Raw genomic sequence first — 13,917 nt, 5'->3', positions numbered from 1 at the left:
TTTTTTTGTTTCTTTTATTTTTCTCCAATTGTTTCATTCTTGTTTGCATTTTGTTTCTTTGTTCTTTTTCTTGCATTTTTGTTTCTTCTTCATTTTTTGTTTGGGTTTCTTTTTTATTCTCTATTTATGGTTTTCATTCAATTTTTTCTTATGTTTGTTTTCGTTTTCACTCTACATTTTCGTATGTGTCAAAAACCATTTTTTTAGTTAGTGATCATCATTTTTTGTATACACATTCAACTTTTTCTGAATGCTTATTTAACATTTTTTAAATACTTATTCAACATTTTAATAGTTATTTCAACATTTGTTAAATACTTTTTAAATACTCATTCAACATTTATTATTATTTATTCATTGAAATAATTTTTGTAACATCTTAATAATTATTCAACATTTTCAAATACTTGTATTTTTTGAATACTCGTTCAACACTTTTTAATATTTATTTAACATTTTCAACTTGTTGCTCAATATTTGAATACTTATTCAATATTTTTCATATAATTTTTTAACATTTTTCAAATACTTGCCCAACATTTTTAATACTTATTCAAAATTTCCAAATACTTGGTCAACAGTTTTAGTACTTATTCAACATTTTTAACATTTTTTAAATCTGTATTTTAGAACATAAATAAAGTACAAAATAAAGCAAAGAATGAGAACAGAAAATAGAAAAAAAAGAAACAGACCTTTGCCTCCCATGCGGCTGGGCCGACCCATCTGGGCTACCCTCACGCGATTGATCCCATGTGCTCAAATAGGGATTCCCATGGCCAATCACCACCGCAATCTCTGAGCTCATAAAACCTCGCCAGCCCACTCTAACCACAACGTAAACTCTGCGCCTTTGCGCTTGTTGGCTCGTTCCTTTCCTTTCTCGTTTTTTTTTCTGCAAGTGTGACATGCATGACTTTAAAGGCTACAGAGTTTTCAACACCATTCATATTTTTCATTTTTTGCTCTTGTTCTTACAACGGGACGAGACGAACACACACACACTAACAGCTATAGCTTTCTAAGTAGCACATAACAACCATCGTCATCCAGAGATCATCCCAAAGTCATCGAATTGAGATTACTTATGGCAACAACAATCGCCGTCATCGCTTCGGCAAAAGCTCTTGAGGTAGTCGAAGCCTAAGCTTACGCATAAGTTTCGACACTTGCGCTGGTCCTGATCATGCACCGGTCTTCTGCATTCCCACATATAGTTACACCATGGATTGGGATACGTATCTGCACATGCACGCACACACAAAAGGGACGAACAATTAGTACTTGTGTGTTTCATGTGAAGGAAAGAATGGAAGAATGAAGCATCATGTAGTAAGAAATACGAAATACTACCTTCTTTCTTTCTGGTTTATAAGGCTTGCGCGTACATCTAAATTGAGAAATAGACCAAGACCAACGTGCAACTTATATATCATGAACACGTATCATTAAAAACTTCAAATTGTCAACTTTGCAATGTTATAATTTTTAGACTATACTATTCATTTTATATTGGTTAAATTATAGATCTAGCGATACGCGTAAATCTTATAAACCGGAAACGAGACAGTACTACTCTACATCACATACCATTGGCGTTGCAGGACAGGGAGGCTGACATGACCACCAGAAGAACTATGGCCACGCACAGAAACTGTGTGTTCTTCCTGGCATGTGCCATGGCGAATGACTGGCTAGCTAATTATTCCTCTTCTTCTTGACGGTGTTTTGTGTGTTGTGTGATGGTGTTCGTAGCTTATATATACGTGTGAGCGAGGGGTTCTTTGGTCATGGGGGAGGTTCATCAAATCGTATCATGTCTTCTCATCTTACACTAATGCAAGAGTACCATCTATTAGCTGGAGGTTCATTAATGTTTGTTTGTCTCTACGCGAATGTAGGTCTTTGCATTGGCACCAGAAAACAAAGATATAAGTATTTATCAATAATTAAAGACTCATTAATTATACCATGGTACACGTGCATATATAATATGTAATGCCTTAAGAAGCTGGTTGTAATGGGTATTATCATTCACTAGTATCATGCTTAGTGTATGATACTACCTTTTTAATTCATAATATCATATATTATTATTATAGATCACTTTATTTATTGAAATGCATGACACATAATGATATAGTATATTGGCCGTATCTTCAAAACGATAATTTTTCACAATTAAAAGGAAATAAGGTGCATGACATTAATTACCCTACTAATTGAGATGTTTTGAAAACCGTCTCCACCAATGCATGCGACGAAGCACTAGTGGGGACGGGGCCTTTAGCCCCGGCCCGTAAGGGGCGGGACTAAAGGCCTAACCTTTAGTCCCGGCCATGTTCCAAGCCGGGACTAAAGGTGCTCCACGTGGGCGCCTCGTAGCGCCCCAGGGGCAGGCCCTTTAGTCCCGGTTCGTTACACGGACCGGGACTAAAGAGTTTCAGATTTTGCTTATTTTTGGTTTTTTTATTGAATGAAATTATTTTTGGGTTTTAGGGTTTAGGTGTTCGGAAGATTAACGTGATGCCTCGTTTGGTGTTCGGGAATTAGTTTTCATATAATTTAAATAGAAATAATTATGCATATATATATAAGATTAACTTATCTTACAAGCGAGCATATATATATACAATTATATGGAGATCTGAATTATCGGGACTAGAGCCCGTCTATTCGATTACATGAATGAACATCAGTAATGGCCCTAGCTACACTAAATTCTCCTTTGTCATCTATAGCTTCCGTCCTCAGAAAGGTCGCAAGCTCCTCTGCAACAGCAATCACACGTTGCTCTGGTAGGACCTTCGTCCTCATGGTCGTGTATTATATAAGAAGAGGAGATGAATATGAATATCAATCATGATAACAAAGAATGACGGGTAAAAATACAGGTGTGAATGTTCATTGCTTACATCGAATCTGTGATCCTTGTGCTCAGAGGTAAACGTGCGAATGGTCTCGCAAACATAGTATCCGCATAGATGCGTCCCCCGTGGCTGCTGGTCGCACTTTACGAGAATAGAATATATATAATCAAAATAATAATCTAGCATCATAGATGTATTGAAAATAGAAGTATATCATACTACTACTTACCTGAGCCGCTCTAAAGGTCAGCTTCTCAGGCTCGATACCGGGAGTCACGCACTTGAACCGCTTCCAAACCCTGCCCGACAAGGATAATGATTTGCTAAGTTTTTCATTAATTGATATATCAGAAAATCATCGAAAGAGACCGATAGAGCGCAAGAATGATTGAAATTACCCTTGGAGCATGTCCTGCAGGCTTTGGAACTGTTTCAAGGGTATCGATAATGGGTCGAAGGCATCGACTCTTCGCTTATCAATTTGAATGTCCAACAGAATCCAATGGAAGTTGCACATATATATATATATATATATATATATATATGTGTGTGTGTGTGTGTGTGTGTGTGTGTGTGTTAGTAACTTATCAATTACACTTATAAGTGAATGGACACAACAGAGTAAAGACCCTCATCTGAAGTTGTATGGAAACAGTATGTGGTCACAGAAATTTTGATATGTTAGAAACCTTAGAAGGTTTTCCTCCGTCTCCTTGGGTTTATCAGTTAGCGTCGCTATATGTATTTTATCTGGGTCAATAAACCCAATATTTATGATGTTCCTACTTTTACAATTCAGAATCTTCATTCTGCATAATAGAGTACAAGTTACATATAGACAATGAATTGAAATAACTAAACAAGTTATATGTAGACAACGAATTGAAAAACTTACAGACAATAGCAACTCATAAGCGATTTGTCGAGGGCGTCGCCATTGTACATCTGGAAGAGTTCATCAAAGTCGATATGGATTTCTTCGGGGCTGCCGTAGTACTCCCATGGGACACTCACCACGATCATCGTTCTCCCATTCTTTGATTCACTTAAGTACCATGTATGCAAGTAACACATACTTGTTGGGAGATCATCTTTGCTAACCAAAGGCGCTCCCATAACAAACTGTGGCTTAGGGGCCACCACAGCCTTGGGTAACCTGTCGTCTTGGGAAGCCAGAATGTCTTCAACCGGGATACCCCATTCAGCCGCCCACTTCTTTGCTAATTCGAAATCTTGCCCCTGCACCGGAGGGGAGACATTCTCGGTTAACACCCTGAGGGGTGGGATCGATTGTTTGGCCTGTTGTCCAAGCTGAGGAACGTCTGATTTTTTCTTGCTTGTAGTTGAACTTGATTTGCTCCCACTTGCACTTGCACGTGATCTGCTCTTTTTCACTTCCTTCTGCAATGTGCGTGTATAGTCATCAGGCTTATGTGTATGTCATACTGTGATGGAAGGGTCGTGAAATATTTTGCATATGCTATTTGCTTCTCGGTGTATTCTGGGCGGGGCTCGGGTTCCTTCTTTTTCATCTGCGCATCATGATGTTCCTTTGCTATCCTGGCGTTTTCCTCGGGGGTACGATCATAAGGTCTGATAGGAAGATTAGCATGAGGTACCTTTGGGAGGGGCGACCGTTTGCGCTTTGGGGGGGTCCGTCGCTTAGAAATCGTCGGCGGAGCGTTCTTGCTGGCACACTTCCGCTTAGTATCCGGAGCGGGCGGCGGCGGAGACGGACAACCCAAGTCCGGCGGCGGTGATCGAGATGGACTCGTGTTGTGCTGGCCGACGTCATGTGGAGGGCTTGGAGGTAATGGAGGTGTAGGTGACCTACGACGACTCGGAGGCGGTGTTGTCCTTGGGGCCGAGCCTGGAGGCTTGATGTAGTTCTTGTTCCATAGGATGACTCCAGCCAGTACTTCTCCGAGTGTCCTCTCATCTTCGGGTCCAGCTATGTCGAGCTCCATATCATGAAACCCCGCCATGATTTCATCCACCCCGACTTTAGCAAAGCCAGGTGGAATCTCACGGCCATGCCAGCGTGCATCAGGGCCAGAAGGTAAAGCTTGTCCGACGGCCACCTTCATGGATATGTTCTTGAATTTCTGTTGGAGTTCACATGATGTTGACTCCTTGATTCCATCCACGAGGTAGCCGGGACCGCCCTCTATCATTCTTCGTGCATCGTCGGGCAGGGCCTCAGATTCAGCCACGCTGCTTTTCCGGTTAGATGGGGCGCCGGTAATATTAAATGCAGGATCTTCCTGGCGCGCTACTCCTCTAAGCTCATCAATCTGCTTCTGTTGCTCGTTAATCCTGGCAAGCAACTGGTTGAACTTGTCATTCTCCTCATCCTGCTGCCGCTTCTTTGCTCTCTCTCGACTTCTGTAAGTGTCTTGGTCTCTGGCAAACCCAAGCCACCACGAGTAAGAAGGACCGAAGCCTCGCGTTCGTCCTCCATGTTCATCATTGCCGAGGACCAGTGTGAGCAAATCTTTATCTCTATCTGCAGTGAACTTACTTTTTCCCTCCTTAATTTCTTTCACTATCCTTTTCCAATTCTCCCTGGGTATCCTAATGTTGGGGAACGTCGCATGGGAAACAAAAATTTTCCTACGCGCACGAAGACCTATCATGGTGATGTCCATCTACGAGAGGGGATGAGTGATCTACGTACCCTTGTAGATCGTACAACAGAAGCGTTAGAGAACGCGGTTGATGTAGTGGAACGTCCTCACGTCCCTCGATCCGCCCCGCGAACAATCCCGCGATCAGTCCCACGATCTAGTACCGAACGGACGGCACCTCCGCGTTCAGCACACGTACGGCTCGACGATGATCTCGGCCTTCTTGATCCAGCAAGAGAGACGGAGAGGTAGAAGAGTTCTCCGGCAGCGTGACGGCGCTCCGGAGGTTGGTGATGATCTCGTCTCAGCAGGGCTCCGCCCGAGCTCCGCAGAAACGCGATCTAGAGGAAAAACTATGGAGGTATGTGGTCGGGCAGCCGTGAGAAAGTCGTCTCAAATCTGCCCTAAAAGCCCCATATATATAGGAGGAGGGAGGGGGACCTTGCCTTGGGGTCCAAGGGATCCCCAAGGGGTCGGCCGAGCCAGGGGGGAGGACTGTCCCCCCCCAAACCGAGTCCTACTTGGTTTGGTGGGAGGGAGTCCTTCCCCCTTCCCACTTCTTCCTTTTTTTTTCTTTCCTTTGATTTTTTCTCTCTTGGCGCATAGGGGATTGGTGGGCTGTCCCACCAGCCCACTAAGGGCTGGTGTGACCCCCCAAATGCCTATGGGCTTCCCCGGAGTGGGTTGCCCCCCTCCGGTGAACTCCCGGAACCCATTCGTCATTCCCGGTACATTCCCGGTAACTCCGAAAACCTTCCGGTAATCAAATGAGGTCATCCTATATATCAATCTTCGTTTCCGGACTATTCCGGAAACCCTCGTGACGTCCGTGATCTCATCCGGGACTCCGAACAACATTCGTTAACCAACCATATAACTCAAATACGCATAAAACAACGTCGAACCTTAAGTGTGCAGACCCTGCGGGTTCGAGAACTATGTAGACATGACCCGAGAGACTCCTCGATCAATATCCAACAGCGGGACCTGGATGCCCATATTGGATCCTACATATTCTACGAAGATCTTATCGTTTGAACCTCAGTGCCAAGGATTCGTATAATCCCGTATGTCATTCCCTTTGTCCTTCGGTATGTTACTTGCCCGAGATTCGATCGTCAGTATCCGTATACCTATTTCAACCTCGTTTACCGGCAAGTCTCTTTACTCGTTCCGTAATACAAGATCCCGCAACTTACACTAAGTTACATTGCTTGCAAGGCTTGTGTGTGATGTTGTATTACCGAGTGGGCCCTGAGATACCTCTCCGTCACACGGAGTGACAAATCCCAGTCTTGATCCATACTAACTCAACTAATACCTTCGGAGATACCTGTAGAGCATCTTTATAGTCACCCAGTTACGTTGCGACGTTTGATACACACAAAGCATTCCTCCGGTGTCAGTGAGTTATATGATCTCATGGTTATAGGAATAAATACTTGACACGCAGAAAACAGTAGCAACAAAATGACACGATCAACATGCTACGTCTATTAGTTTGGGTCTAGTCCATCACGTGATTCTCCCAATGACGTGATCCAGTTATCAAGCAACAACACCTTGTTCATAATCAGAAGACACTGACTATCATCGATCAACTGGCTAGCCAACTAGAGGCATGCTAGGGACGGTGTTTTGTCTATGTATCCACACATGTAAATGAGTCTTCATTCAATACAATTATAGCATGGATAATAAACTATTATCTTGATACAGGAATTATAATAATAACTATACATTTATTATTGCCTCTAGGGCATAATTCCAACAGTCTCCCACTTGCACTAGAGTCAATAATCTAGCCCTCACATCACCATGTGAATTACATTGTAATAAATCTAACACCCATACAGTTCTGGTGTCGATCATGTTTTGGCCGTGGAAGAGGTTTAGTCAGCGGGTCTGCTACATTCAGATCCGTGTGCACTTTGCATATATTTACGTCCTCCTCCTCGACGTAGTCGCGGATGAGGTTGAAGCGTCGTTTGATGTGTCTGGTCTTCTTGTGAAACTTTGGTTCCTTTGCTAAGGCAATGGCACCAGTGTTGTCACAGAACAAGGTTATTGGATCCAGTGCACTTGGCACCACTCCAAGATCCGTCATGAACTGCTTCATCCAGACACCCTCCTTAGCCGCCTCCGAGGCAGCCATGTACTCCGTTTCACATGTAGAATCTGCTACGACGCTTTGCTTGGAACTGCACCAACTTACTGCACCCCCATTAAGAATAAATACGTATCCGGTTTGCGACTTAGAGTCGTCCGGATCTGTGTCAAAGCTTGCATCGACGTAACCTTTTACGGCGAGCTCTTCGTCACCTCCATACACGAGAAACATCTCCTTAGTCCTTTTCAGGTACTTCAGGATATTCTTGACCGCCGTCCAGTGATCCACTCCTGGATTACTCTGGAACCTACCTGCCATACTTATGGCCAGGCTAACATCCGGTCTGGTGCACAACATTGCATACATGATAGAGCCTATGGCTGAAGCATAGGGGACGGAGCGCATATGCTCTCTATCTTCATCAGTTGCTGGGCACTGAGTCTTACTCAATCTCGTACCTTGTAACACTGGCAAGAACCCTTTCTTGGACTGTTCCATTTTGAACCTCTTCAAAACTTTATCAAGGTATGTGCTTTGTGAAAGTCCTATCAGGCGCTTTGATCTATCCCTATAGATCTTAATGTCTAGAATGTCAGCAGCTTCTCCTAGGTCCTTCATAGAGAAACTTTTATTCAAGTAACCTTTTATGCTCTCCAAAAGCTCTACGTTGTTTCCAATCAGTAATATGTCATCCACATATAATATTAGAAACGCCACAGAGCTCCCACTCACTTTCTTGTAAATACAAGATTCTCCAACCACTTGTATAAACCCAAACGCTTTGATCACCTCATCAAAGCATTTGTTCCAACTCCGAGATGCTTGCACCAGTCCATAAATGGATCGCTGGAGCTTGCACACTTTGTCAGCATTTTTAGGATCGACAAAACCTTCGGGTTGCATCATATACAACTCTTCCTTAAGAAAACCGTTAAGGAACGCCGTTTTGACATCCATCTGCCAGATTTCATAATCGAAAAATGCAGCTATTGCCAACATGATTCTGACGGACTTAAGCATCGCTACGGGAGAGAAAGTCTCATCGTAGTCAATTCCTGGAACTTGTGAAAAACCCTTTGCCACAAGTCGAGCTTTATAAACGGTCACATTACCGTCAGCGTCCGTCTTCTTCTTAAAGATCCATTTGTTCTGAATAGCCTTGCGGCCCTCAGGCAGCATCTCCAAAGTCCACACTTTGTTCTCATACATGGATCCTATCTCGGATTTCATGGCTTCTAGCCATTTGTTGGAATCTGGGCCCACCATTGCTTCTTCATAATTTGCAGGTTCATTGTTGTCTAACAACATGATTGATAAGACGGGATTACCGTACCACTCTGGAGCAGCGCGTGATCTCGTCGACCTGCGTGGTTCAACAGAAACTTGAACTGGAGTTTCATGATCATCATCATTAACTTCCTCCTCAACCGGCGTCGCAATGACAGAGGTTTCCCCTTGCCCTGCGCCACCATCCAGAGGGATGAGAGGTTCGACAACCTCGTCAAGTTCTATCTTCCTTCCACTCAATTCTCTCGAGAGAAACTCCTTCTCGAGAAAAGTTCCGTTTTTAGCAACAAACACTTTGCCCTCGGATTTGAGATAGAAGGTGTACCCAACTGTCTCTTTTGGGTAACCTATGAAGACGCACTTTTCCGCTTTGGGTTCCAGCTTTTCAGGCTGAAGCTTTTTGACATAAGCATCACATCCCCAAACTTTAAGAAACGACAACTTTGGCCTTTTGCCATACCACAGTTCGTATGGTGTCGTCTCAACGGATTTTGATGGTGCCCTATTTAAAGTGAATGCAGCTGTTTCTAATGCATAACCCCAAAACGATAACGGCAAATCAGTAAGAGACATCATAGATCGCACCATTTTCAACAAAGTACGATTACGATGTTCGGACACACCATTACGCTGTGGTGTTCCAGGTGGTGTTAATTGCGAAACAATTCCACATTGTCTTAAGTGAGTACCAAACTCGAAACTCAGATATTCACCCCCACGATCAGACCGTAGGAACTTGATCTTCTTGTTACGATGATTTTCCACTTCACTCTGAAATTGCTTGAACTTTTCAAATGTTTCAGACTTGTGCTTCATCAAGTAGACATAACCATATCTACTTAAATCGTCAGTGAAGGTGAGAAAATAACGATATCCGCCGCGTGCCTCCACGCTCATTGGACCACACACATCGGTATGTATGATTTCCAACAAGTCACTTGCACGCTCCATTGTTCCGGAGAACGGAGTCTTAGTCATCTTGCACATGAGGCATGGTTCGCACGTGTCAAGTGAATCAAAGTCAAGTGACTCCAAAAGTCCATCAGCATGGAGTTTCTTCATGCGCTTTACACCAATATGACCCAAGCGGCAGTGCCACAAAAATATGGCGCTATCATTGTTTACTCTAACTCTTTTGGTCTCAATGTTATGTATATGCGTATCTCTATCAAGATTCAATATGAACAATCCTCTCACATTCGGTGCATGACCATAAAAGATGTTACTCATAGAAATAGAACAACCATTATTCTCAGACTTAAAAGAGTAACCGTCTCGCAATAAACAAGATCCAGATATAATGTTCATGCTCAACGCAGGCACTAAATAACAATGATTTAAGTTCATCACTAATCCCGATGGTAGTTGAAGTGACACTGTGCCGACGACGATTGCATCAACCTTGGAACCGTTTCCTACGCGCATCGTCACTTCGTCTTTCGCCAGCCTTCGTCTATTCCGCAGTTCCTGTTTCGAGTTGCAAATGTGAGCGACAGAACCGGTATCGAATACCCAGGCACTACTACGAGAGCCGGTTAAGTACACATCAATAACATGTATATCAAATATACCAGATTTTTCTTTGCCCGCCTTCTTATCTGCCAGATACTTGGGGCAATTGCGCTTCCAGTGACCCATACCCTTGCAATAGAAGCACTCTGTTTCAGGCTTAGGTCCAGCCTTGGGATTCTTCGGCGGATTGGCAACAGGTTTGCCGCTCTTCTTCGAATTGCCCTTCTTGCCTTTGCCGTTTCTCTTGAAACTAGTGGTCTTGCTCACCATCAACACTTTATGCTCTTTACGGAGTTCAGACTCTGCGACTTTCAGCATCGCAAACAACTCGCCGGGAGACTTGTTCATCCCTTGCATGTTGTAGTTCAACACAAAGCCTTTATAGCTTGGCGGCAGTGATTGAAGGATTCTGTCAGTGATAGCTTCTTGCGGGAGTTCAATCCCCAGTTCAGCTAGACGGTTTGAGTACCCAGACATTTTGAGCACATGTTCACTGACAGACGAGTTTTCCTCCATCTTGCAAGCATAGAATTTATCGGAGGTCTCATACCTCTCGATCCGGGCGTTCTTCTGAAAGATAAACTTCAACTCCTGGAACATCTCAAATGCTCCATGACGCTCAAAGCGACATTGAAGTCCCGGTTCTAAGCCATACAAGACTGCACATTGAACTATTGAGTAGTCCTCCTTACGTGCTAACCAAGCGTTCTTAACATCCTGATCAGCCGTAGCGGGTGGTTCATCTCCTAGCGCAGCATTAAGGACATAATCCTTCTTTCCAGCTTGTAAGATAAGCTTAAGATTACGAGCCCAGTCTACAAAGTTGCTTCCATCATCTTTCAACTTAGCTTTCTCTAGGAACGTATTAAAATTCAGGATGACACTTGCGTGAGCCATGATCTACAACACAAATATATTCAAAGTGGACTTAGACTATGTTCAAGATAACTAGAGTTCAACTTAATCAAATTATATGCTAAACTCCCACTCAAAAAGTACATCTCTCTAGTCATTTGAGTGGTTCATGATCCACTCACACTATCCCAAGTCCGATCATCACGTGAGTTGAGTATAGTTTCAGTGGTAAGCATCCCTATGCTAATCATATCAACTATATGATTCATGATCGACCTTTCGGTCTCATGTGTTCCGAGGCCATGTCTGCACATGCTAGGCTCGTCAAGCTTAACCCGAGTGTTCCGCGTGCGCAACTGTTTTGCACCCGTTGTATGTGAACGTTGAGTCTATCACACCCGATCATCACGTGGTGTCTCGAAACGACGAACTGTAGCAACGGTGCACAGTCGGGGAGAACACAATTTCATCTTGAAATTTTAGTGAGAGATCACCTCATAATGCTACCGTCGTTCTAAGCAAAACAAGGTGCAAAAAAAGGATTAACATCACATGCAATTCATAAGTGACATGATATGGCCATCATCACGTGCTTCTTGATCTCCATCATCAAAGCACCGGCACGATCTTCTTGTCACCGGCACCACACCATGATCATCCATCAACGTGTTGCCATCGGGGTTGTCGTGCTACTTATGCTATTACTACTAAAGCTACATCCTAGCAAAATAGTAAACGCATCTGCAAGCACATATGTTAGTATAAAGACAACCCTATGGCTCCTGCCGGTTGCCGTACCATCGTCGTGCAAGTCGATATTTCTATTACAACATGATCATCTCATACATCCAATATATCACATCACATCATTGGCCATATCACATCACAATCATACCCTGCAAAAACAAGTTAGACGTCCTCTAATTTTGTTGTTGCATGTTTTACGTGGTGACCAAGGGTATCTTGTAGGATCGCATCTTACTTACGCAAACACCACAACGGAGATATATGAGTTGCTATTTAACCTCATCCAAGGACCTCCTCGGTCAAATCCGATTCAACTAAAGTTGGAGAAACCGTCACTTGCCAGTCATCTTTGAGCAAAGGGGGTTACTCGTAACGATGAAACCAGTCTCTCGTAAGCGTACGAGTAATGTCGGTCCAAGCCGCTTCAATCCGACAATACCGCGGAATCAAGAAAAGACTAAGGAGGGCAGCAAAACGCACATCACCGCCCACAAAACCTTTTGTGTTCTACTCGAGAAGACATCTACGCATGAACCTAGCTCATGATGCCACTGTTGGGGAACGTCGCATGGGAAACAAAAATTTTCCTACGCGCACGAAGACCTATCATGGTGATGTCCATCTACGAGAGGGGATGAGTGATCTACGTACCCTTGTAGATCGTACAGCAGAAGCGTTAGAGAACGCGGTTGATGTAGTGGAACATCCTCACGTCCCTCGATCCGCCCCGCGAACAATCCCGCGATCAGTCCCACAATCTAGTACCGAACGGACGGCACCTCCGCGTTCAGCACACGTACGGCTCGACGATGATCTCGGCCTTCTTGATCCAGCAAGAGAGACGGAGAGGTAGAAGAGTTCTCCGGCAGCGTGACGGCTCTCTGGAGGTTGGTGATGATCTCGTCTCAGCAGGGCTCCGCCCGAGCTCCGCAGAAACGCGATCTAGAGGAAAAACTATGGAGGTATGTGGTCGGGCAGCCGTGAGAAAGTCGTCTCAAATCTGCCCTAAAAGCCCCATATATATAGGAGGAGGGAGGGGGACCTTGCCTTGGGGTCCAAGGGATCCCCAAGGGGTCGGCCGAGCCAGGGGGGAGGACTCTCCCCCCCCCAAACCGAGTCCTACTTGGTTTGGTGGGAGGGAGTCCTTCCCCCTTCCCACTTCTTCCTTTTTTTTTCTTTCCTTTGATTTTTTCTCTCTTGGCGCATAGGGGATTGGTGGGCTGTCCCACCAGCCCACTAAGGGCTGGTGTGACCCCCCAAATGCCTATGGGCTTCCCCGGAGTGGGTTGCCCCCCTCCGGTGAACTCCCGGAACCCATTCGTCATTCCCGGTACATTCCCGGTAACTCCGAAAACCTTCCGGTAATCAAATGAGGTCATCCTATATATCAATCTTCGTTTCCGGACTATTCCAGAAACCCTCGTGACGTCCGTGATCTCATCCGGGACTCCGAACAACATTCGGTAACCAACCATATAACTCAAATACGCATAAAACAACGTCGAACCTTAAGTGTGCAGACCCTGCGGGTTCGAGAACTATGTAGACATGACCCGAGAGACTCCTCGGTCAATATCCAACAGCGGGACCTGGATGCCCATATTGGATCCTACGTATTCTACGAAGATCTTATCGTTTGAACCTCAGTGCCAAGGATTCGTATAATCCCGTATGTCATTCCCTTTGTCCTTCGGTATGTTACTTGCCCGAGATTCGATCGTCAGTATCCGTATACCTATTTCAACCTCGTTTACCGGCAAGTCTCTTTACTCGTTCCGTAATACAAGATCCCGCAACTTACACTAAGTTACATTGCTTGCAAGGCTTGTGTGTGATGTTGTATTACCGAGTGGGCCCTGAGATACCTCTCCGTCACACGGAGTGACAAATCCCAGTCTTGATCCATACT

The 13,917-nt window shown here is 44.3% G+C and overlaps 1 long non-coding RNA gene across 1 annotated transcript; it reads right to left on the bottom strand.

Moving 5' to 3' along the window:
• Nucleotides 1-913: 913 nt before the first annotated feature.
• LOC123411894 lies at nt 914-1,736 on the bottom strand. The gene is made up of 2 exons (XR_006613351.1): nt 1,591-1,736; nt 914-1,242 (listed from the first exon to the last, which is right to left on the bottom strand). It is a non-coding gene; the product is annotated as an uncharacterized LOC123411894 (long non-coding RNA).
• Between the last annotated feature and the right edge of the window lie 12,181 nt (nt 1,737-13,917).

The sequence above is a fragment of the Hordeum vulgare genome, chromosome 7H (assembly GCF_904849725.1).
Source record: "Hordeum vulgare subsp. vulgare chromosome 7H, MorexV3_pseudomolecules_assembly, whole genome shotgun sequence".
Lineage (NCBI taxonomy): Eukaryota > Viridiplantae > Streptophyta > Magnoliopsida > Poales > Poaceae > Hordeum > Hordeum vulgare.
Note: the sequence above shows the minus strand (reverse complement) of the source record. Positions and strands in the feature narration are given on the sequence as shown.